The following is a 14,123-nucleotide window of genomic DNA, read 5'->3' as shown; positions in this document are numbered from 1 at the left end:
AAAATTAGGGAGGGGATGGAGGCAGAGCAGGGCCATGTAGATGGTAAATTTCTTCTCATTATAAGGTTTTGGTAAAGAAGCCAGAAAAACAAACGTTTGAATTAGGAATTGAGAGATTGAGAGTGAGCCCAGGACGACAACAACCACCACTATCAATCAATCAACCAACCAGTCAATAAGAAGAATGTTAACAACAAAAACAGCAATAATAGCAATGATTCTTGGCTTTTTTTAGACACACAGCATTGCTTTGAGATGGACAAAAAAACCATAAGAGTTCAGGAAGATGGTCTTGACGTGTATCCTCTTCCCATTGTGCCTGCATACAAAGGGGACCTTTCATCTTATAAATAAAATCCAAATTTGATGGAGTTCCTCCGCATTATGAAACTATTGCCCTACAGCAGTTTGAAAAAGGAGAGACTCATTTGGCTTAAAATTGCAGCATGTAAGTGTGTGGCAGTGAGAACCAGGGCCACACTGTCTAATCCCGCAGGACATGCAAGGAGAAAACTGCTGGAGTAGTCAGGCAGTCTCCCTCTGTCGGAGTCCTCATTTGTCAGAGAGAGGTCATTGGTATTATCTGCGTCATCTGACCTAAAGGGCTTTTAGGGGGGTGAAGGGAGACCAAGGGTGCCAGGCAACCCACAGAATGTCTGCTTTTCAGTACTTGAGCCAAAGAATCAGTTCTGTCCGAACATAATGGAGGCAAGAATTGCTAAATCTGGGCTGTACATTTCAAGGAAGCAGTGAAAGAAGAGAGGCTGCATCCCATCTGATAAAACAGGGCCTGACTTGGCTGACCTGTAGGGAGGAGCGATAGGCCGGGCCACCATGACCCCTCACATCTTTCCCTGAACTACTTCCTCCCTCTTTGGAAGCCTAACCCTCTGAACAGATTGAGTAGTGATTCTTTGGCTGCACATCTGAGTTTCTTCACATTGCCAGGCAGCCTGGCAACTCCTTATCACACATGTAATCCAGAGAGATGGCTTGAGCTGGTTTCTGGAGACCTAGGTTCTTGGTCCAGTGGCCCAGTGGCCCAGTGGTCCAGTGGCTTGGTCCAGTGGCCATGGTCCTGCCCGACATCCATGTTGTTTTGGGCCTTTATTGGCCAGTCACCTGGTGATATGCCCTGGTGAACCTGCAAACTGCAAAATAAAAATCACCATCCTTTTTGAGAATGTGGACTTGAGGGGAAGACCAGATTTATTGGTCCACTCCTCCTGATTCACCCCACAGAAGCAAGGGTGGAGAAGATCTCCTTTTCCAGGTAGTCGACCCCAGGGAGGAAGCTTGCTGAAGAACTTGACTGCCCGTGGGAGTTGTTTGGAGCCCCCAGCACCACCATCCGTCTCCTCTGTCAGAAGGAGATGTGAGAATATGATCTGGTTGCTTGGTGATGATGAGATGGTTCACTTTGGACCCCCAAGAAATGCTTCTTTGTGTTGTAGGGCAAAGCTTTGTGATGGCCATATGTCTTTTATGCAAGCACTGTTCATTCAATTATGATCTTCTGGGGTCTAAGGTTCTCTTGTGTATCAATGTTGAAGTTCCAAACAGTGGGAGAGAGCAAAGGTGTTTCAGAGGCCTTAACATCTTTATCTGAAATTATGCCATCTTTGGGAAGTGAACAGTTTACTGAGTATTCATCTTTTCTCCAGCTACCATTCGTTCATCTAGCTTCCGTCGGCTTTAAGAAACCATAATCATAGGGGCACCTGGGTGGCATAGTCGGTTAAGCATCCAACTCTCGATTTCAGCTCAGGTCATGATCTCACCGTTCCTGAGGTCCAGCCCTGTGTCAGGCTTTGCACTGACAGCGAGGAGCCTGCTTGGGATTCTCTCTCTCCCTCTCTCTCTACCCCTCCCCTGCTTGTGCTTTTTCTCTCTCTCAAAATAAATTAAAAATTAAAAAAAAAGAAGCCATAATCATAAAAGCCCTTGGCGTGGACAGACTAGTAGAAGAAAACCCATGTGGAAAGGACATATCATTTTGGTTCCCCAACCAGCACTCAAGAGCTTTGCTATGTCTCTCAAGGCCAGTGGGCAGATGTGAGACAAATGTTTCTGAACCTTAGTCTTCTCATGTATAAAATAGGGGCAATAAGAACAGGTTGGGGCAAAGCAGGTACATGCTGTGGTGTTCTGAGGTTCAAACAAGGTAATATGTTTAACTTCCCAGCACAGTGTCTAATTAATTCCATTCTCTCCTCTTTCCATTTTTGAATTAGAACCAATCCAGATTCACAATGGAATCAACCTCCACATCCACATCTTCTAATCCTCTCCTCTCTTGGGGAAAACAAGAAAACTCCACACTTTTTTCTCCCATATAATTGGAGTTCTACATGACCAGGCCTGGCTGATCTCTCCAACCTTATCGCCATCTTACGTCCCATCCAGCCCACCATTCCTGCCCCAAGCACCACTGCATTAATCACACCTTCCCTTGGGCCACTTCTGACCACTGCAGTCTTACACTGTATGAATCACACTGCAGTGTAATGAGTCATGTCTGCTTCCCTCCCAGACTGTGAACTTCTAAAGGGGAGTGACCCCTTCTTGTTTGTATTTGATATCTAGTGCCTAGTAGGTAACCAATAAACTTTTAGTTAATAAACATTAAGCCTGACTCCAGGGGGTTGTAAAGATGGCCTGAATATTTTAGAGGGATCCTTTTGGTTTCTTTGAAGACTTCCCACCAAATAAATACATATGATTTCATTTTAGAAGAAGGGTAATTGGTTTTTCTCTGTGAACAAGGAAGACACTTCCTTTTTTGCTTCTTACTGATGTGTGGTGAAGGACATAAATTGTACAGGAAACAGGACACAGAGACATAAACCTGCTTAATCCAATTATATGTCTCAATCAACAGACAAGGTCCCAAGAGAGAAGAGGAAGATGCACAGGATGGAGACCACTGCAGGGGAGCTAGGAAGCTGTGCTCTCACTGGTTTCTTTGTTTGCTTGTTTGTTTTGTTTTTGTTTTGCTTTGTTTTGGAAAGAGAGAGAGGCAAAAAGAGGAGAAGGAAATATAGTGACTGCCATAGGAAATGAGAATCAGTGTTTAGTCTTTGACATGTTGTTGAACAGTGGACACATTAATGATTTTTTGAAGACAAATGAAGCAAAAAACAAAACAAAACCAAACAAACAAACAAAAAACAGAAGAAGAAGAAAGAAAGCACACAAACAAAACAAAACAAGAAACCAAAGTGAGGAATACAAGAACCAGACTCTTAAAAGGAAAGACTCTAATTACAGTCATTGGAGAAAAGTCATGCTTGTAGCCTGTTGCAGACAACACACAACTTCTAATTCTCAGGAACGGAGGCCTGAAGAAGGCTACTGGGGTGCGGGAGACAGGGATAGCGCAGCACTGACAGTTAATGAACATGGGACCAAGCACTTTGACTTCACATAATATACCGTATTTAGCCCTTACTACAACAATTCTATACAGCCACTTTGTCATTTGCATTTGAAAATAAACTGATGTTCATCTATTAGCTGTTTCAACTGTTTCAAGGGTTTTTGTTCAGCTGGTTAGTAATGGTAGAGCTGAGATTTGAACCCACATCTCCTTGAGTCACTTTCTGTCTCTCCTGCACTATACCATGCTCTTTCCACAATGGGATGTGACTTGTAAAACCCTATTTCCTTGGCTTCAGGCTTTAGGCTCATTTGTACTGTTGGATTTGAACTCCAGAGCAGGGCCTCAGAGCTCCCCTTACTGTATTATTCCTAATGAAATGTCCATTCCTTACACTTGTAGTTGAACCTCTCTTTTGCATACAACCTTTACCCTGTTTGTAGCGCTGAGCTCTTGAGTTCTTACCTGGGACCCAGACTGATGGGATGATTATCACCTAAATCCTTGCCTATCAGCATGGGAGGGGATAGAGAGTGTCCTGGAGAGTCTCAAACCAGCAATCACATACTCCAGTCAGAAGCGATTCCACCTACCACTCATTTGCTAGAGCCAGACGCAGAGAAAGCTGAGCACAGGAAATATTTGGTAAACAGCCTCAATGACTACTGAAGCATTTGTTGTTTCAACGTACTAGATATTTTATATCTTTACCATGTTTATTATCTGTCTCCTGTCCAGAATGTTTGCTCCATGAAGACAGAGGTCTTAGTCTCGTTCCCAGATGTATCTTCAGTGCCCAGAACAGTGCTTGGCAAAAGCACTCAACAAACAGCTGAGTGAGTGAACAATATTATTAATTCTACCTTCATTTGCTGAGTGGTCTTGGGCAAGTCTTTTATATTCTCTGAGCCTCCAAATTTCCTTTTAGAAAATGAGGATAAAGGGATAATCTCTTACAGCATTGCAGTGAGAATCGATGAGATAAGAAGGCAAAGTGACAAGTAGAAGACCTAACCCATGAAAAGCTCTGGATAAATTTTGGTTTCTTTTCACCTCCAGGGGCCATATTAGCCCTCTGACTTTTAATGCAATTCTCAAGGAAATCTGAATTTAAAAAAATAGAGCAACTGCATGGTTTGAATACATTCTGTAACTTTTCTGTTTCTCTCCCAGTGTGCGGAACAATACTGATGTTCGCCTCTGAAATTTTCCCCTTGCAATAGTTGGAAAACTGTGTAAGTGGAGGCTCTTTGACTCTGGGTGGGAGTGAAGCTGAGTACAGCCACTGGCCAAGCCTTTCAAACAGTGTAACAAATGATGTGTGGGCACAACTGGGGAAAATGCACACATTCTTCATTGGTCTGGTGAAATCATGTTTGGCCCCCAGGTGCACTTTACCTGTTAACAGCATTTAGACAGATTTATCAGCTGTAAATTTTGCACCATGAAAAAAAAAAGGAACATTTTTTTTCCTCTTTCTAAAGATAAAGCAGAAAGATTTGTCAGCAACAGAGCAAATCAAACAAATTAAGTGCAGGGCTTCATTCTCTCTGCCCCTCAATGGCCTGGTTGTGACACGTGGACTCTAGGCATCAAATTCACAGAAACCTGGGGAGTTACTGGGGGAGAAAGCGTGGTGGGTATGGGATGAGTACTTTAGCTAGGGCTGATGAGCTCTCGTTATAAGAGCCAGAACTGAGTAAAACAGGGACAGTGCATCCTTAATTAACACCATAAGAAAGAGGGAAAAAAAGAAAGAAAGCACATACCAAAAAATTAAAAAGAAAAAGAAAGAGGCATACAAAACTTTCCAGAACTTTTTGTGGTTCTCTTCTCTATGTATTTTCATGAGATCGTCTGCTTGGAAATGTATTGTTTGAAAAACTAGATGGAATTAGTTTTAAAATGCCCCAGATCAAACTGATTGCAATGGGTTAGAATATTATAAGCCGGATGTTATGAAACATCTTTTGTGACATAGTTGGGGGGGGCGGGGAAGAGAACGGGATTAGATTCAAGCGAGTCCACACTCCACAGTCAACTGGCTGTGTGACTCTGGCTAAATCTCTAACTCTCTAGATAGCAGTTTCTTCACATGTAGTATTCAGATTACAAAGCCCAATTTGGGAGACTGTTGTGTGAATTTCACGAGCTAATGTGTCTGCGAAATTGTGTTATTAATTTTAAAGTGTAATGGTGCCATTCATAATTTTTCTGGAGGATTATAAACAATTCAAACAAAGTTTTCACATTTGTCCTTGGATAGGAGGTAAAGACTCATCACCCCCTTCTCTCTTAACCTCCCTCAATTTTCCTATAGAGTCAATGAGTGTGTGTGTGTATTATATGTTATACATCTTAATATATAATTAGTATTACATATACTATATATATAATATTAGTATATATTATTATATGTTTAGTATATATGTATATCTCTGTATAAAGAGTATAGAGAGATGTATAAACTTTCTATACATCTATGTTTATATCTCTATGTAGAGAACATCCCTTCTTTAGCATTTCTGCTGTCACTTATAATGCCTTTCTTAGATGGTTGCAATAGCCACATTGCTATTTGTCTTTGTCCTCTTTCTAATCTGAAACAATCGAAATTTAATGCATATTTGGCCATATCGCCTTACCTGAGGAACCTCTAACCCAGCACAAAGTGCGAAGTCCTTAATTTAGTCCACTGGTTCTCAACTAGGAGATTTTGCCCCTTGAGGGACATTTGACAATGTCTAGAGATGATTTTGGTCATCAGAGTGGGGAAGGGGATGTGTACATGCTGCTGGCATCTGGAGGGTGGAGGCTAGGGATACTATTAAATATCCTACAATGCATGGACAGCCCCACAATAAACAACCATCTTGCCCCAAAATGGTGGTAGTGGCGAGGTTGAGAAACCCACATTCAGCTCATGGGATCTCCCTGAGATCTCTTCTACTTACATCAAGCTCCAGCTTCATCACTACCTTCATATCCTGGCCTCTAGCTGAGGTGAATTACTCCCATATCTCCAAGTCATTCCAATAGTTTCCAAAGTGCGTGGCATCTCTGGGCCCTTGTACTGGCTGGACTTACTGCTTTGAACCTGCTTCCTTTGCCTTCTTCAGCTGGTGATCTCTGCCTATTCATTCTTTTGTGTCTCCCCCAAATCTCTGCCCTTTGGGAAGACTTCCACACACTCTCGGCCCTTGCTCTGTGCATCCACAGCAACCCTGCCTCCCTCTTTCACTTAACTTATCACACTGTAATGAGACAGATACTATTCTTCCGTGACATCTATTTGGATCTGACTCTCCCACCCATCAGTGAATTTAACAAAACTGGATTAAGCAGGGACCATTCCTTCTTCATCTTTGTAGCCTCAGAGCCAGGCATTAGGTGGGCACATAATTTCGGTAAATATATGCTGATTAACACAGAGAACAAACCCAAGTCAGTGACCATCTTATAGCTGAGGCTATGGAGTTGTTTTGTAGTGTTATGAGGTGAGCCACTTGAGCAAAGATTGTGTTGTGGTCAGTCCTGTGGCTACTCTGCACCCAGATTGTTAAGGAGACTCCCACTTCACTAATGGTACTTAAAACTCACTGATTGTACTGTGTGCCAGGAGCTTGCAGGGATTCTACACTAAATTCGAATTCTACTGTATCTTTACTATTACACATCCTCTCGTTATTCCCATTTTACAGATGTAGAAAGTGAGGCTCGTAGTCACACGAGTGATAGAGCCAAGGTTGAATCCAGGCATTCAGACCCCAGAGAATGTCAACTGCTGTGCAGTATCAGTTCACTGTCAAGTTCACTGTACTGATTTGTGGTCCTCTGGGAACATAGTCTCAGTGGGTCTGCATTTTCAAGATGAAGAAATAGAATTTGTAGGAGACTGTCACCAGTGACGCATCAATATAATGACCAGGCCAGAAATGGGTTTGAAGTCTTTCTATACAAGTGTATCTCAAGGATCCTGTGATCGTCTCAACTCAGCCTATGTTTCTCAAAATTTGCCCATCTGCTGGGTCAAAGAAGCCCGCATTTGCAGGTCTTAGAGCAGATCTTAGGAGTCTTAGGATCCACCTTGGGGACCTGCTACAAATAGATCTTTGGTAATTATTTAAGCCCCTAGAAATCGTTAGCAGATCTGGGACAGCTTTGATTCCTGTCTGGGACAAGTTCTACATCCTGGGAGGTCTTTGTGCTGAGTCCCATTTGCCAAAGATCTCTAAAAGCTTCCAGGCTGCTTAACTCTTCCCAAACTTTTTGGTTTAAAAATGCATTCCTAATCAGTGGGTCTGGGTGCATTCTTTGTGCCTAGAGAATGCCTTTCTCTTCAACTTTGGAGCAGGCCAGCACACAGCACCGACCAAAATATGTGACACTCCATTTCCAGACTGAGTGGGCTGAGAGCACAATGTAGGTGGAAGGGGTTCCCACACAACTCTGAGAAGGCTTTGCTTTTCCAGGGTGGTCCAGTGGTCTTGGACTGCAGTCGGCCCCATTTGCTGGGATCCTTTGGGAAATCTCACAGAAAGCTTATTGCTGAAATTCTGACTGTTGCTTTCTTTCCTCTAAGGGCTATCTTTTCCAGGGCCCGTAGCCTCCTTCAAAGGTATGCAGTCGTCACTCATCATTCCTGACTTGCTCTCGTTCTTTTCATGTATTTGTTCTACAGATGCTCCCTGAGTGCCCCTTAGATGCCAGACACCCTGGTAGATACTGGAGGCACAGCAATGCAAATGTAGTCTCACTCTCCAACTGCTCACCTTCTCTGAGAAAAGACAAGAAAGCCAATTAACGGCTAATCAGTAATCAGGCCTGTAATGGAAGCTTACAGATTCAGGGATGCAGACAAGATGGGTCCTGAATAGCCCTGGCAATCAGAGATAATTTTCCAAGTGATGGCTAAACTGATTCACGAAGAATAGAAAAGATGAGCTTTGAAGGAAATGGGGGACAAGAATTGGAGGAAATAGAAATAGGATATGCAAAGTCCCTGAGGCAAGAAGGAGTATAGCCCATTTGGGAAGTGTAGGTAGTTCAATCTGGTTGGAAGGCAGAGGAGGGCTGGTTGGGGCAGGTGGAGGTGCAGATTGGAGAGAGCGGAAGGTAGGTTGCTATAAATTGTATCCTGTAGGATTTTGCAGGCCGTGCTAGGGATTTTGGACTTTGTCTTGAGGAAAAATGAAGCGGACTTTAATCAAGAGCATACCATGGTCAGGTTTGCCTTTTTAAAAGTCCAGTTAGGAAAGAATTCAGCAGAAAGGCCTGGAGGCTTTGTGACTGAGTTTTTATCAGAACAGACCTGCCCCTCTCATCTGAGCCAGCTACAGGGAACATGGGCAGGTTGATGACAGAGAGTTGAGGTCTCTGGGCAGCTGGGCAGACTCAGCAGGCCCAGAAGCAAGGAGTGGATAGTATTAAGCCTGGGATGCAGGAAGAAAGCAAGACCCCGGAAGAGAGAGATGGAAGGAGCTGAGAAGAATCCGCTAGCAGATTCCATTCCCTGGACATAGATGGGGTTCCAGGCCAGTTCGTACAGCCAGGACTGCAGTTTAGAGATTCACAACAAAGTTGAAGCCTAAGGTTCCAGATGGGTTACTCAAAGGAGGAGTCAAGCAATTACGTAGTGCCAGGCACTGACAAATATCTGCCTTATCATCAGTGCCACGAAATACGTGCCATTATCACATCTGCCAGCCGAGGTGAGGGAGGCTCAGAGAAGTAACCTACCCAAGATTGCACAGTGCAAGTACAGAGTCAGGATCTTAACCCACTATTCTCTAGCTTTAAATTCATTTTTTACCAAGTGTTAGATTTGGCACTTAACCCCAAATATATAATAACAATCAATTATGTCTCTTTCATTTTTCTTCTTTAAAAGAAAAATGGGTCTACATAAGCTATTTGTCAGCATCAAAACTTCATGCCACAATACTTTGCATCTAGGACTCTGTGATTCCAGGTCTCTAACCAAAAACATCATCTCACACCAGCAAGTACTGCCTGCATGATCACGCTCAAGTCTCCCCTGCTTTTTCATATCAATATTCAACCATTGAGGTGATCAGCACAGGTTCCCTCACAGTGACACCCCTCTTTCCTTTGGAGCTCAGTGTCCACTAGGTTAAGAGAAGCATTGGCACTCACAGGATCCTTCAGGTATGGAACACATCATCTCAATCCTGAAGTTCATTTGACTTTAGCTTAATCTCCAAAGGACAACTCCCTGCCAGCTCCCTTGGGTAAATTTAGTTGCCAAAAAGAAACTGCTCCATTTAGCTTAAATATGGAGCCAGTGTGGTGCTGTGTATGGGAAGAGCTGCACCTTTGAGTCCATCAGATCTGTCCCCAGCTCTGCCATTTACTAGCTGTGTGAACTTGGGAAAGTCCCTTAACTTCACTGAGACTCATCATCCTCATCTGTGAATAGAGAGCATAATAATACCTGCTTCCCAGAACTGTTTTCAGAATTGCTTGACCAGAGCTTGCCACAATGTCTGGCACACGACAGGACCTGATAAGTAAATAATAAATCAATATAGCCATTATTATTATAGGCACTCCCTCTCCCTCCCTGAAAATCTAGGTGATGCTCCATCCGAAACAGCTTTTATAATTTGTGTGAGTGGGGCAGTGGGGGTGTTCATCTCACTCTTCCAGGGGGTGTTGGGATAAAACCTATGCTCAAGTGAGATACTGTAGCTCATAAACAGACTGCGATTTTGTAATTTTTTTCACAAGAGAAGCTTGTAGTATGTTTACTTCACAAGGTGGTGATAGGGATTAAGAAGTTCAACCCAACAATGAAATGCCTTTGTAAACTGTACTGTGCAAGTTTCTGTTTATCTTATGATCTTTATTTTTTTAATGTTTACTTATTTGTTTTGAGAGAGTGTGTGTGTGTTCATGGAAGTGGGGGAGGGGCGGAGAAAGAGGGAGAGAGAGAATCCCAAGCAGGCTCCACACTGTCAGCACAGAGCCCGACATGAAGCTCATACTCAAGAACTGTGAGATCATGATCTGAGCCAAAATCAAGAGTCAGATGCTTGACTGACTGAGCCACCCAGGCGCTCCTATAATTTTTATTTTTTAAATCAAAGTTCTTCCAGAATAATTGACATTTCAAGTGGATACTTTGATGAGTTTGACAAATGTATACACAAGAGTAACCACCAATTCAATATTATGTAGAACATTTCTATCACTCCAGAAGCTTCTCTCATGGCCCTTTGCATTTCATCCCCGCACCCCCCTCCCCGCCAATAATCTTTGCCTCATGCAAACATTTATCTGATTTCCATCACCATTAATTAGTTTTGCATGATCAAGGAGTTAATATAATTAGAGTCATTTTGGATATACTGTTTTGTGTTTGGTTTCTTTCACTCAGCAGAATGTTGTAGATTCATTCATCTATCTGTAGTTGCGTCTATCTGTAGTTAATTCCTTTTTATTGTTGAGTAGTATTCCATTGTTTGAATATACAATAGTTCAGTTATCTGTTCACCAACTGATGAACATTTGCATTATTTCCAGTTTGGAGCTATTACGAATAAAGCTGCTTTAAATATTCACATAAAATCTTTTTTGTGAATATACATTTTCATTTCTTTTAGGCAAATGCTATGATTAAAATCATTGAGTAGTATGCTAAGTGTATGATTCACTGTAGAGGAAACCACAGAGTGGTTGCGCCATTTTACCATCCATAACACTGTATGAGTTGCCCCCCAATCTTTGTCAACGCTTGGTATTTTTGGTCTTTTAATTCTAGCCATTCTTGTATTTGCATGATGATTAAAGATGTTTACTATATTTTCATGCACTTATGACTAGTTGAATATCTTCTTTTATCAAGTGTCTATTTAAATCTTTCGTGCATTTTTTGGTTTATTTTTTTTTTCTTATTGAGTTGGCAGAGTTTTTATAGTCTAGTACTTTGTCATACGTCTGCATTGTGAATATTTTTTTCCTGTCAGTGGCTTACATTTTCAATTTCCTAACTATCTTTTGAAGAGCAGACTATTTTACTTTTGATGAAGATAGATTTATCACTTTTTTATTCCTCTATGGTGTGTACTTGTAGTGTCTTGTTTAAGAAATCTTTGCCTACACAAAGGTTATAAAGATTTTGTCTTACGTTTTCTTCTCAAATTTTTATAATTTTACCTTTTTATGTCTGTGATTTATTTTAAATTAAATTTGTGTATGGCATGAAACAGGAGCTGAGATTCTGGTGTTGTGTGTGTGTGTGTGCGTGCATTTTGGCATGTGGAGGTCCACCTATTTCAGAAGCCTATGTTGAAAAGATTCTCCTTTCCCATTAAATTATGTTGGTGCGTTTTTCAAAAATCAGTTGGCCATATATTTTCGGGTTTACATCTGGACTGTCTAGTCCTTCTTGTTGATTTATATCTGTGTTTTTAGCCAACAGGATGATGTCTTGCTTAATGAAGTTTGTAATAAATCTTTGCATTAGGTGGTGTAATTCACCCAGTCTTTGTTCCTTTTTAATACTGTCTTTGCATTCTTGCCACTTTGTATTCACATAAAATTTTTTGAATCATCTTGTCTTCTAGAAATTTGGTTGAGATTGCATTAAGTCTATGGGTTAATTTGTATAGAATGGACGTATTAACAATATTGAGTTTTCTGATCCATAGACATAGTATACCTATGCATTTATTTAGTTTTTAAAGGCCATCTTTCCCATCTTTCCCATCTTTCATTAATTTATTTCTAAGAATTTTGTGTTTGTGATGTTATTGCAAATACTATTTTTAAATTTCACTTCCTAATGATTTGTTTCTAGTTTTAAGGTTTATAGTAGGAGAACTAGTCTGATACCAAATATTCTATCATAGGCCAGAGGCAAGATTTGTTTTTTAATAATAACCATGAGAAAGTTGAAGTATCTCCTTATGAACTGAGATTTTTCTTCTTTTTAAAATGTTTCCAGGACACTATACAAAGTAGACATTTTTTGAGTCTCAGATTCCAAAGTATTAAACAGATGGGAAGCTGTGTGTGTGTGTGTGTGTGTGTGTGTGTGTGTGTGTGTGTTGCTGCTACTTGGATTGCATAAATTTTCTTCTGGAGAAATTTACCACTCTCACTTTTAAAAAAAATTTGGCACTAGTAAACTAAGCTCAGTTTGTGAGCATAGCAGGTACAATGCTATGTTTGGTTCATTCACAGGCCTGGGAAGCATCTCAAGCTTCCTTATGGCCAGTTTAGAGGCCCTGCTAAAATATTAGCTGAATGACGAAGTTGAAATTAGAAAGCACATAAAAGGGTAAATATTGACTTTTTCAACAAAGTTGTTGTGTTTGCATTCAAGGCACTCTTGGAGCTTGAAGAAGCCAGTTTACAAGAAAAATGAATCAGGCTGAAAATAGCCTATTTACATAAATTCTTAGACAGGAGGATTATAAGCTATTAATAATGACATGTTTTTGTATCCTACTTTCTACTTTTTAAAGCCTTTTCAGATTCCACATTGAACAGATGTTCCCATGCACATGTGTTTGTTCTGCTCCCTCTGCCTAGAACACCACTCCTTTCTGTCTCTGCAGTTTGAGTCATTCTTCAGCAATAATCTCAGTTTGTTCCCAACCTCCCATGTCTACCTCCACACTTGGTACAACTGCTCTCACAGAATCCCTCCTGCTGACCTAGTCCACACCCTCTCGATGGCCCTTTTGCATTCAGTTCCATCTGTGCCGTGGTTCTACTCAAAGTAGAGTGTCACTGAAACCTGTCAGGCATTCTCAAACACCCAAAGGGGCATTTGTAGATGTTTTTCTTCTTTTCTCTGAGTGTAATCCTGTCAGCATTTAGGATTTATTTTATGTATCTTCTTTTACCGCATTTAAGGAATAAGAATTATCCCTAAATAATGGGCAGAGGTGGCAAGATATGCTTGAGATCACATGGTGATTTCTGAAACAAAACTAATTCAGGGGCAGCACTGGGATTAGGGGTGGAAGGAGCTCAAGGTCAAAGGTCCTGGATCCTGGTCCTGACTTTGTCAACAGCCAACTCTGTAGCCAGCGCAATGCTTGCCACACAACAGGTATTCATTGATGAGTGAATGAACTTGAAGAAATCACTTAACCTCTGTTGGCCTCAGTTTCTACATCTTACTTAGCATAAAGGAATTGGAGTTGATAGTCTCTAATTTCATTTCAGCTGTATAATTTATGAACTTCCATGATCCTTCAGCACCAACATTAATCACTGTTGTAAAGCTTACTTTTAGATTAAGTGGGAAAGGAGATTGGGAAGGACACTTAGGGAGTACCTACTATGTAGTAGATATTTTGACTCTGTTTGCAGATGTGTAATAAATCATACTGATCCTATCCTGTCCTTCCTGTAGGTTCTGGTATTCTCATTCATCTTCCTAATTTCTCTAAATCAACTTTGAAAGTGAGCAGGGGTTAAGAACCGCTCTTTAGGGTGAGAGAGAAAGGGAGGAAGCTGGACTATGATGAGAGATGAACACCTCACTCTTTGGTACAATCATTATTTACATGAAGATGCATATTTCTAAGGTTCTTGAAGCCGCTCTAAGTAAATATACCACTTCCTTGAAGTTGATCGATTGATTTCTTTATCACCTCATTTGTACTTTGTATAAAGATAAACTTTAGTATAACTTTTTTCACAAAACTCAAATAACTGGAAGGTTTGAACTAATGAGCTCTTACAATACATGCCAGGACTATAACGT

General features: G+C 41.1%; 1 long non-coding RNA gene across 1 annotated transcript in view; it reads left to right on the top strand.

The window, feature by feature from the left end:
• Positions 1-14,123, top strand: part of LOC111557524 — a 338,367-nt gene that overhangs the window by 25,669 nt on the left and 298,575 nt on the right. Inside the window, exon 3 of the long non-coding RNA XR_006588991.1 lies at positions 4,118-4,215. This is a non-coding gene — a long non-coding RNA (uncharacterized LOC111557524). The remainder of the gene's footprint in view (positions 1-4,117; positions 4,216-14,123) is intronic.

Source organism: Felis catus, chromosome D4, assembly GCF_018350175.1.
Source record: "Felis catus isolate Fca126 chromosome D4, F.catus_Fca126_mat1.0, whole genome shotgun sequence".
Taxonomy (NCBI): Eukaryota; Metazoa; Chordata; class Mammalia; order Carnivora; family Felidae; genus Felis; species Felis catus.
The sequence above is the reverse complement of the archived record's forward strand: the minus strand, read 5'-3'. Positions and strand labels throughout refer to the sequence as shown.